Source organism: Aegilops tauschii, chromosome 4 (genome assembly GCF_002575655.3).
Source record: "Aegilops tauschii subsp. strangulata cultivar AL8/78 chromosome 4, Aet v6.0, whole genome shotgun sequence".
In the NCBI taxonomy this organism is placed as follows: domain Eukaryota; kingdom Viridiplantae; phylum Streptophyta; class Magnoliopsida; order Poales; family Poaceae; genus Aegilops; species Aegilops tauschii.
Genome location: NC_053038.3, coordinates 340,023,538 through 340,032,462, shown reverse-complemented (window position 1 = coordinate 340,032,462; position 8,925 = coordinate 340,023,538).

The following is an 8,925-nucleotide window of genomic DNA, read 5'->3' as shown; positions in this document are numbered from 1 at the left end:
CCACAATTCATCGGTCTCAACAAACACACCGCAAAAGAAGATTACATCGAATAGATCTCCACAAGAGAGGGGGAGAACATTGCATTGAGATCCAAAAAGAGAGAAGAAGCCATCTAGCTAATAACTATGGACCTGAAGGTCTGAGGTAAACTACTCACACTTCATCGGAGAGGCTATGGTGTTGATATAGAAGCCCTCCATGATCGATGCCCCCTCCGGCGGAGCTCCGGAACAGGCCCCAAGATGGGATCTCACGGGTAGAGAAGGTTGCGGCGGTGGAATTAGGTTTTTGGCTCCGTATCTGATCGTTTGGGGGTACGTAGGTATATATAGGAGGAAGGAGTACGTCGGTGGAGCAACGTGGGGCCCACGAGGGTGGAGGGTGCGCCCAGGGGGGTAGGCGCGCCCCCCTACCTCGTGGCTTCCTGGTAGCTTTCTTGACGTAGGGTCCAAGTCCTCTGGATCACGTTCGTTCCGAAAATCACGTTCCCGAAGGTTTCATTCCGTTCGGACTCCGTTTGATATTCTTTTTCTGTGAAACTCTGAAATAGGCAAAAACAGCAATTCTGGGCTGGGCCTCCGGTTAATAGGTTAGTCCCAAAAATAATATAAAAGTGTATAATAAAGCCCAATAATGTCCAAAACAGAAGATAATATAGCATGGAGCAATCAAAAATTATAGATACGTTGGAGACGTATCAAGCATCCCCAAGCTTAATTCCTGCTCGTCCTCGAGTAGGTAAATTATAAAAACAGAATTTTTGATGTGGAATGCTACTTGGCATAATTTCAATGTAATTCTTCTTAATTGTGGTATGAATATTCAGATCCGAAAGATTCAAGATAAAATTTCATATTGACATAAAAATAATAATACTTCAAGCATACTAACTAAGCAATTATGTCCTCTCAAAATAACATGGCCAAAGAAAGTTCATCCCTACAAAATCATATAGTTTAGTTATGCTCCATTTTCGTCACACAAGAATGCTCTCATCATGTACAACCCCGATGACAAGCCAAGCAATTGTTTCATACTTTAGTAATCTACAACTTTTTCAACCTTCACGCAATACATGAGCGGGAGCCATGGACATAGCACTTTGGGTGGAATAGAATATGATGATGGGGGTTATGTGGAGAAGACAAAAAAGGAGAAGGTCTCACATCAATGAGGCTAATCAATGAGCTATGGAGATGCCCATCGATTGATGTTAATGCGAGGAGTAGGGATTGCCATGCAACGGATGCACTAGAGCTATAAATATATGAAAGCTCAACAAAAGAAACTAAGTGGGTGTGCATCCAACTTGCTTGCTCATGAAGACCTAGGGCACTTGAGGAGGCCCATTGTTGGAATATACAAGCCAAGTTCTATAATGAAAAATTCCCACTAGTATATGAAAGTGACAAAACAAGAGACTATCTATTATGAAGATCATGGTGCTACTTTGAGGCACAAGTGTGGTAAAAGGATAGTAACATTGTCCCTTCTCTCTTTTTCTCTCATTTATTTTTTTGGGCCTTCTCTTTTTTTATGGCCTTTCTTTTTTTTATTCCTCACTTGGGACAATGCTCTAGAAAATGATGATTGTCACACTTCTATTTATTTACAACTCAATGATTACAACTCGATACTAGAACAAAGTATGACTCTATATGAATGCCTTCGGCGGTGTACCGGGATATGAAATGAACCAAGAGTGACATGTATGAAAGAATTATGAATGGTGGCTTTGCCACAAATACTATGTCAACTACATGATCATGCAAAGCAATATGACAATGATGAACGTGTCATGATAAACTGAATGGTGGAAAGTTGCATGGCAATATATCTCGGAATGGCTATGGAAATGCTATAATAGGTAGGTATGGTGGCTGTTTTGAGGAAGATATAAGGAGGTTTATGTGTGAATGAGCGTATCATATCACGGGGTTTGGATGCACTGGCGAAGTTTGCACCAACTCTCAATGTGAGAAAGGGCAATGCACGGTACCGAAGAGGCTAGCAATGGTGGAAAGGTGAGAGTGCGTATAATCCATGGACTCAACATTAGTCATAAAGAACTCACATACTTATTGCAAAAATCTACAAGTCATCAAAAACCAAGCACTACGCGCATGCTCCTAGGGGGATAGATTGGTAGGAAAAGACCATCGCTCCTCTCCGACCGCCACTCATAAGGAGGACAATCAAAGAACACCTCATGTTTCAAATTTGTTACATAACGTTTACCATACGTGCATGCTATGGGACTTGCAAACTTCAACACAAGTATTTCTCAAATTCACAACTACTCAACTAGCACAACTTTAATATCACTACATCCATGTCTCAAAACAATCATCAAGCATCAAACTTCTCTTAGTATTCAAAACACTCATAAGAAAGTTTTTACTATTCTTGAATACCTAGCTTATTAGGATTTTTAAGCAAATTACCATGCTATTTAAGACTCTCAAAATAATCTAAGTGAAGCATGAGAGATCAATAATTTCTATAAAACAAATTCATCACCGTGCTCTAAAAGATATAAGTGAAGTACTAGAGCAAAAACTATATAACTTAAAAGATATAAGTGAAGCACATAGAGTATTCTAATAATTTCCGAATCATGCGTGTCTCTCTCAAAAAGGTGTGTAAAGCAAATATGATTGTGGTAAACTAAAAAGAAAAGACTCAAATCATACAAGACGCTCCAAGCAAAACACATATCATGTGGTGAATAAAAATATAGCTCCAAGTAAAGTTACCGATGGAAGTAGACGAAAGAGGGGATGCCTTCCGGGGCATCCCCAAGCTTTGGCTTTTAGGTGTCCTTAGATTATCTTGGGGGTTCCATGGGAATCCCCAAGCTTAGGCTCTTGCCACTCCTTGTTCCATAATCCATCAAATCTTTCACCCAAAACTTGAAAACTTCACAACACAAAACTCAGCAGAAAATCTCGTGAGCTCCGTTAGCGAAAGAAAACAAAAGACCACTTCAAGGTACTGTAATGAACTCATTCTTTATTTATATTGGTCTTAAAACTACTGTATTCCAACTTCTCTATGGTTTATAAACTATTTTACTAGCCATAGATTCATCAAAATAAGCAAACAACACACGAAAAACAGAATCTGTCAAAAACAGAACAGTCTGTATTAATCTGTAACCAACGCAAACTTCTGGAACTCCAAAAAATCAGCCAAAATAGGAAGACCTAAACAATTTGTTTATTTATCAGCATAAATTGGAATAAATATTTTATCACGTTCTGGTGATCTTTAACAATTATTTTCGTGAATAGAAAGTTTCTGGAATTTTCTGCAAGATCAAATAACTATCATCCAAGAAAATCCTACAGGTCTAACTTGGCACAAACGCTAATTAAAACATAAAAATACATCTAACCAGAGGCCAGAACAAATATTTATTCCTAAACAGAAGCAAAACGCAAAAAACTAAAAATAAAATTGGGTTGCCTCCCAACAAGCGCTATCGTTTAACGCCCCTAGCCAGCCATAATAGCAAGGATAGATCTAGGTATTGCCATCTTTGGTGGGAAATCCATAAGTGGCTCTCATGATAGATTAATATGGTAATTTTATTTTCTTCCTAGGGAAGTGTTCCATGCCTTTCTTTAATGGAAATTGGAATCTAATATTCCCTTCCTTCATATCAATAATTGCACCAATCGTTCTAAGGAAAGGTCTACCAAGAATAATAGGACATGAAGGATTGCAATCTATGTCAAGAACGATAAAATCTACGGGCACATAGTTCCTATTTGCAACAATAAGAACATCATTAATTCTTCCCATAGGTTTCTTAATAGTGGAATCCGCAAGGTGCAAGTTTAAAGAGCAATCATCAAAAACACGGAAACCTAGCAAATCACACAAAGTTTTTGGAATCGTGGAAACACTAGCACCCAAATCACACAAAGCATAGCATTCATGATCTTTAATTTTAATTTTAATACTAGGTTCCCACTCATCATAAAGTTTTCTAGGGATAGAAACTTCCAACTCAAGTTTTTCTTCATAAGATTGCATCAAAGCATCAACGATATGTTTGGTAAAAGCTTTATTTTGACTATAAGCATGAGGAGAATTTAGCACGGATTGCAACAAGGAAATACAATCTATCAAAGAGCAATTATCATAATTAAATTCCTTAAAATCCAAAATAGTGGGTTCATTAATATCTAATGTTTTGATCTCTTCAATCCCACTTTTATCAATTTTAGCATCAAGATCTAAAAACTCTGAATTTCTGGAACGCCTTCTAGGTAAAGGTGGATCATATTCAGTCCCATCATTGTTAATATTCATATTGAAAAACAAAGATTTAATAGGGGACACATCAATAACTTTTAGATCTTCATCTTTGTTTTCATAAAGATTAGAAGAACACGCTTTTATAAAGCAATCTTTCTTAGCATGCATCCTAGCGGTTCTTTCTTTGCACTCATCAATGGAAATTCTCATGGATTTGAGAGACTCATTGATATCATGCTCAGGTGGAATAGATCTAAGTTTCAAAGAATCAACATCAAGAGAAATTCTATCAACGTTCCTAGCCAATTCATCAACTTTAAGCAATTTTTCTTCAAGCAAAGCATTGAAATTCTTTTGCGAATTCATAAATTCCTTAACACTAGTCTCAAATTCAGAGGGCATCTTATTAAAGTTTCCATAATAATTGTTGTAGGAATTACCATAATTATTAGAGGAACTACTAGGATAAGGCCTAGGAGTAAAGTTTCCTCTATACGCGCTTTTACCAAAATTATTCCTACCAACAAAATTCACATCCATAGATTCATTATTATTCTCAATCAAAGTAGACAAAGGCATATCATTAGGATCAGAAGAAACACTCTTAGTAGCAAATAATTTCATAAGTTCATCCATCTTTCCACTCAAAACATTAATTTCTTCTATCGCATGCACTTTTTTAATAGTAGATCTTTCAGTGTGCCATTGAGAATAATTAACCATAATATTATCTAGGAGTTTAGTAGCTTCTCCTAAAGTGATTTCCATAAAAGTGCCTCCCGCGGCCGAATCTAAAAGATTTCTAGAAGCAAAATTCAATCCGGCATAAAAATTTTGTATAATCATCCACAAATTCAAACCATGAGTGGGGCAATTACGTATCATTAATTTCATGCTCTCCCAAGCTTGTGCAACATGTTCATGATCAAGTTGCTTAAAATTCATAATATCTTTTCTAAGAGAGATAATCTTAGCGGGAAGAAAATACTTAGAGATAAAAGCATCCTTGCACTTGTTCCAAGAATCAATACTATTTTTAGGCAAAGACGAAAACCAAGCTTTAGCACGATCTCTAAGCGAAAAAGGAAATAGCTTCAATTTAACAATATCATTGTCAACATCTTTCTTCTTTTGCACATCACACAAATCAACGAAGCTATTTAGATGAGTAGCGACATCTTCACTAGGAAGGCCGGCGAATTGATCTTTCATAACAAGATTCAACAAGGCAGCATTGATTTCACAAGATCCAGTATCGCTAAGAGGAGCAATCGGAGTGCTAAGGAAATCATTATTGTTGGTATTGGTAAAGTCACATAATTTGGTATTATCTTGAGCCATCGTGACAAGCAAGCAATCCAACACACGAGCAAACAGAAGCAAGCGAAAAAGAGGTGAACGGAAAAAAGAGGGCGAATAAAACGGCAAGGGTGAAGTGGGGGAGAGGAAAACGAGAGGCAAATGGCAAATAATGTAATGCGGGAGATAAGGGTTTGTGATGGGTACTTGGTATGTTGACTTTTGCGTAGACCTCCCCGGCAATGGCGCCAGAAATCCTTCTTGCTACCTCTTGAGCACTGCGTTGGTTTTCCCTTGAAGAGGAAAGGGTGATGCAGCAAAGTAGCGTAAGTATTTCCCTCAGTTTTTGAGAACCAAGGTATCAATCCAGTAGGAGGCTACGCGCGACTCCCTCGCACCTACACAAACAAATAAATCCTCGCAACCAACGCGATAAGGGGTTGTCAATCCCTACACGGTCACTTACGAGAGTGAGATCTGATAGATATGATAGGATAATATTTTTGGTATTTTTGTGATAAAGATGCAAAGTAAAGAAAGCAAAATAAAAACGGCGCCAGAAATAGCTTGTTGTCGGGAGATTAATATGATGGAAAATAGACCCGGGGGCCATAGGTTTCACTAGTGGCTTCTCTCAAGAGCATAAGTATTTTACGGTGGGTGAACAAATTACTGTTGAGCAATTGACAGAATTGAGCATAGTTATGAGAATATCTAGGTATGATCATGTATATAGGCATCATGTCCGAGACAAGTAGACCGACTCCTGCCTGCATCTACTACTATTACTCCACACATCGACCGCTATCCAGCATGCATCTAGAGTATTAAGTTCATAAGAACAGAGTAACGCCTTAAGCAAGACGACATGATGCAGAGGGATAAACTCATGCAATATGATATAAACCCCATCTTGTTATCCTCGATGGCAACAATACTATACGTGCCTTGCTGCCCCTACTGTCACTGGGAAAGGACACCGCAAGATTGAACCCAAAGCTAAGCACTTCTCCCATTGCAAGAAAGATCAATCTAGTAGGCCAAACCAAACTGATAATTCGAAGAGACTTGCAAAGATAACCAATCATACATAAAAGAAGTCAGAAGATTCAAATATTGTTCATAGATAAACTTGATCATAAACCCGCAATTCATCGGTCTCAACAAACACACCGCAAAAGAAGATTACATCAAATAGATCTCCACAAGAGAGGGGGAGAACATTGTATTGAGATCCAAAAAGAGAGAAGAAGCCATCTAGGTAATAACTATGGACCCGAAGGTCTGAGGTAAACTACTCACACTTCATCGGAGAGGCTATGGTGTTGATGTAGAAGCCCTCCGTGATCGATGCCCCCTCCGGCGAAGCTCCGGAACATGCCCCAAGATGGGATCTCACGGGTACAGAAGGTTGCGGCGGTGGAATTAGGTTTTTGGCTCCGTATCTGATCGTTTGGGGGTACGTAGGTATATATAGGAGGAAGGAGTACGTCGGTGGAGCAACGTGGGGCCCACGAGGGTGGAGGGCGCGCCCCCTACCTCGTGGCTTCCTGGTAGCTTTCTTGACGTAGGGTCCAAGTCCTGTGGATCACGTTCGTTCCGAAAATCACGTTCCCGAAGGTTTCATTCCGTTTGGACTCCGTTTGATATTCTTTTTCTGTGAAACTCTGAAATAGGCAAAAACAGCAATTCTGGGTTGGGCCTCCGGTTAATAGGTTAGTCCCAAAAATAATATAAAAGTGTATAATAAAGCCCAATAATGTCCAAAACAGAAGATAATATAGCATGGAGCAATAAAAAATTATAGATATGTTGGAGACGTATCACCACGTCAGCACCACACCGAGCAGGTGACTTCTTCCATTCCTGCACTCGACCGGGGATCTCATTGAGTCGAGTCATCAGAGACTCAAGATCATTTTGGAGCGTCACCCTTGGCTAGAGTGCTGTGTCGATCCGCGACACCTCAACCTTCAGTCGAGCGAGGTAATCAATGACGCTGGCAAGACGAGATTCCAGTCGGAGCACGTTCATGGTAGCTTCATCTTTAACAAGGGAGTTGATGGGGTCCAAGCTTGTCTCGATTCGCCCAGTCTCTTCCTTGAAGTTTTGGCAGAATTCTGCACTCACAGAGAAATAATGAGTCGACAGTTATATGACGAGTCGACGGTAGCAAATCAATTGGACAAGGAAAAGTACCTTCAAGCATAAGGAACAACTTCTTGGCGAGTCCTCCCAGATAAACCTCCAGCTCGTCTTTCTTGCGGGTGAGGTCTTCCACTTTGTCGGTCAGAGTCCCCTTATCCTTCTTCAGTCGCGTCACTTCCTTGTTGGCTTCATCAAGAGCAGTCTTCAGCCTGGTATTTTCTTCTTCTAACTTTCTGACTGAAGCCAGCTTCTGATCGACGAGTGTTGTTTTCTCTTCTGCCGCCTTCTGCGCGGCCGCAAGGTCGATCCTTCTTCTCCAAGGCCTGGCTCATTTTTTAAAAGGATAACGCTCGGGTCAGAAAAAAGGAGGGAAAGGATGGCATGAGAATTAGTCGACAAGTTTTAACTTCCCATACCAGCAGTTTCATCCTTAGCCTTCTGCAAGTTTTCCTTGGCCAACTCCAGATCAAGATTGAGCTGGATCTGCTTCTGCTCCAAGTCAGCAAACCGAGCTCCAAGCTCACAAGATTTCTGCGGTCAGTGAATAGTCAGTCGACGGAAACAAAGTTTGGTTGCTTCTGAGCAATAAATTTCAAGTTCAAAGAGTTCTAAGACTACTGCCGAATCAAACATTCAACAGTAGTCTTGGGGACTACACCCAGTGGGTGCACTTAGCGCGCCCCCACTGGTTCGGCTTTCCAATTGACTTGGTCCGTCCAGTCAGAGAAAAAAAAGAGAGAAGAAGCAACAATTATTCTCAGACCACAACCGACTGCCCGCAGTCGACTGTGGTCTCGGGGACTACACCCAGTGGGTGCACTCAGCGTGCCCCCACTGGTCCGGATTTCACTCGACCAGACCTGTCTAGACCGAGTGGAAGAACTGAAAAGAGACATTTTTATCAAGACCCCCGCCGAATTACACATTCGACGGTGGCCTCGGGGACTACACCCAGTGGGTGCACTCTGCTTGCCCCCACTAGTTCAAAGATACAATCGACGCAACCTAGTCGACTCAAAGTGGAAAAACTACTCAGCAAAAATTGAAACACCCAGCGGGTGTATAGATGCAAGGTGCAGACTGACAATAGATGCACGATTAAAAGTTTTCAGATAGCATATCCTAACAGAGCAAGCGTCAAGCTAGAAGATCGGTCAGAAATTAGCTAACTTGGACATTGGTTTGGAGTGCTGAGCCGGCGTCATAGGCAG